Below are 3,364 nucleotides of genomic sequence, written 5' to 3' on the forward strand. Positions count from 1 at the left end.
TCATTCCAAAGTGCAAGCCTTTTCCACTCTGCCATTCCAGGGTGTGAGAGGTTGACTTTTACAGAGGAAAATAAAATATTTTATTCATCTAAACCCTGCCTAAGAGTCAAACTCTCAATGTTGTTTTCAGTAACTACTTCCAAAAAAAGACGTAACCACCTATAAATGCATGGTCATCCTGGGGTCATCCTCTAGGGGTCAAGCCATCATCTTATTGAGTCCTACCTTGCCATTGGGGGTACAGCCTGGCTCCTTCAGAGATTCACTAATTGCCCCCTACCACTCTCCTTTTGCATGTCCAATCGTCACACAGACTTTGGACTATGTTTTAGACTCAATCTCATTCAGACATGAATTTGCTAGAAGCCTTCGGTTCCCCAGGCCTTCCTCACAGTGAAGGCCTGTGCAGGCCTATGGCCCTCTTGGCTTCATTCCTGCTCTCCTCCTGTTTCTACAGTTTTCCCCTCAGTGACATGAAAATTCTAGTTTTTTTCCATAGATCATGTAATTTCTGGCTGGTGTGAAGCCTTTCCCTTCCCTATTCCCTTGTCCTGTTCACTTGCCCAGTTCCTCCTAATTCATGGGTCCAGCGTTTGAACAGGTAGGATTTGCCCATTGCTCCAGGACAGGTGCTCCATCCTCCAAGGGCCTCTGTGATTTTACAGTACTGTATTAAATCATCTGAGTACATTTCTGTCTTTCTGTTAAGCTGCGAATGCCTCGAGAAAAGGCCCTTGGGGAAAAGTTGTCTGTCTGATCACCCTTGAAAAATTTCTGGCCTAGAGTAGGAGTTTAAGTGAATAAATGAGTGAGTGAATGAATGAAATGCTCTTGAACAGCATTCTGGAAATGGCCTAGCATGCCAATATCTATAAAACTATTCACAATTTGGAGACTTGTGGGATATTATGGCAATTGTCAGCTCATATAAGAACAAAGAACCAGAAAGGATGGTGCACCACTGAGACATCCCCGTGCTGAAAGCCTGTGAAGCTGGCTGGATGGAAAGAGAGACACTAATTTTGTGTGGGCATTTGAAGTCAGTTGGCTCTGACATATAAGCTACTTGCCTCAGCGCTTATGAAAAAACAGTTTGCTGAGAAGTCAAAGAAGGAGCCCATGAAGAGCTCCTGATGCAGAAGAGAATGAGCTTGGAGATGCCAGCTTCTGAAATAACATGTGTGGGAAGAGACACAAATGTTCTAGACTGCATTACTTGACACATTCTCTCATGTGACTATCACACATTTATTGCAATTCTTGCTCGCACAATAAGACAGCAACTTATGCATCTAGAATTTAGCCACCTACCACTTTCACCTGGCTGGGATGCAGTGCTAACTCAGAAGTGACCAAAACGGGTATATAGCAAAATCCATGCTTGAAAGCTTATGCCCTTTACTCATAGGAAATGCCTTCAGACACTTACTCAGAGGCAATTTATCTTTATTTTAGATGCAATTCTAGAAAGGGATAGGATGTATTAGAGTGGTTAAGGGTGAGGGCTTCAGACCCAGACCACATTCATTCTAATCTGGCTCTGACATTTATTAGCTGAGTTACTATGAATGAGCTGTTTATACTCTCTGTGCCTCAGTTTCCTGAACTTTGCAGTGGAAATAACAACTGACCACAACTGACGGGGTTGTTATGAGAATGAAAGCACTCAGCAAGCATTAGCTATAACTAAAGTGCAGCTAGCAGGTTTGCAAGCTCGAAGTGGAGCAGAAGCAGCAAGAAGGTGTTGCCAAGGCAGATGTGTGGAGGCCAAGGTAGCTGAGGTTGTGGCAGCTATGCAGATGTCAGGCCACAAACACAAAACATGGTTAATGGTTCAGGCTAAAGGTTAATGGCTACTGGTCAAATAACTAGAAAAAAGGAAAAATGCCCTGTCTTTGAGATCTTTCAGTCTCCCCAGGGAGCTGGACATTTAACAGCTGAACATCCAGTATCAGATATGATAGGTGGCTGGAAGGAAAATAAAGCAGGGCATGGGAAGAACTGGCGAGGATGTCAGAGAAACCCTCTCTAAGGAGGAGCCTAGGCTGAGACCTAGGTGATGGGAGACGGTGATACCCGTGAAAATCTGGGCAAGAGCATTTCAGGCCAAGGAACCAGTAGGAGCCAGAAGGGAGGCTTGGTGTGCTTGGTGGGTGTCAGACATTAGAATGGACTTTCTGTGAGGCAGGGCTCACTGTCTCTTGTTCACTGATATATACCCAGGTTCCTAGGAGAATCTTGGGCAGGCAGCATTTTCCCAATTAATGTTCTTGAATGAATGAATTAATGCAAGGCAGTCAGTGTAGCTGGAGCATTACAAGCAAGAAATGTGGTGGAGGAGATTAGTAAGACAGCAGGGTCCAGACTGTGTGAGGCCTTGTGGGCCACGGTGGGCACTTTGATGTTACTCTAAGAATGATGGGAGGCTGATGGGATCTCAGAGCAAATGAATGCCATGATCTGACTCATGTTTTGTATACATCACACCGGCTGCTGGGTGAGAATACACTGTAAGGGATGAATGAAAATGGAGAAACCGGGCAGCAGGATAATTGAAGCTGGAGGTGATGGGGTTTGAAGTGGGTGGTGAAGGTAAAGGTGAAGGTGGCGATACCCATGTTCTGGGTACCCACTATGTTTATCACTGCATTACTTGGGAGAGTGTGACACTGGAGTAGAACTAGGACAGGCAAAATATGATAGAATACCATGGGAAACTATTTAGCAATGAACTAGATATATGAGTAGGAGATAGGGGTAGGCATGGGAACATGGCATGGAATGCTCGTTTCAGGAAGAGAAATACCTATGGCACAATTCCATTTATGTAAATTTCAAAAAGCCATTAAACCTCATGGATCTCTCAGGAATATACACATAGATACATGTATACACAAGAACAAATGTCAAGGTCTTTTGAGTTGATGTTTATTGGAGAAAGAAGAATGGAAAGAAGAATTGAGAAAAATAGAATAAAAATAGAACAAAACGGAAGACTGTGCCAGAATTGGTGGTGATACCGTGACATGAATCACAAAGCATGCCTACTGCTTGGCTCAGTTTATGCTTAAATCAAGATAGTCAACAGTCTTGGTTCCTGAGGATCAAATACAAAGAAATAACACCTGGAACCTCCAAAGACCAATTTCTCCATACGGCCCTACAATTAAAAAAATCTCTTTATCTTTGTGTTATACATGATTCCTGCTCTCCACGAGGCTCTATAACCATCACTGCCTCCTCACATTCACTCCCCTGTTTAGTTGCCTCTCATGTGAAATGTGGCTGACAGTGAACCACTGGGCTATCACAGAAATTCCTTTGCAGTGTGTGCCTTCCTAGACCAAGGTACCCGGGGTACCTT

The sequence above is a fragment of the Phyllostomus discolor genome, chromosome 9, assembly GCF_004126475.2.
Source record: "Phyllostomus discolor isolate MPI-MPIP mPhyDis1 chromosome 9, mPhyDis1.pri.v3, whole genome shotgun sequence".
In the NCBI taxonomy this organism is placed as follows: Eukaryota; Metazoa; Chordata; class Mammalia; order Chiroptera; family Phyllostomidae; genus Phyllostomus; species Phyllostomus discolor.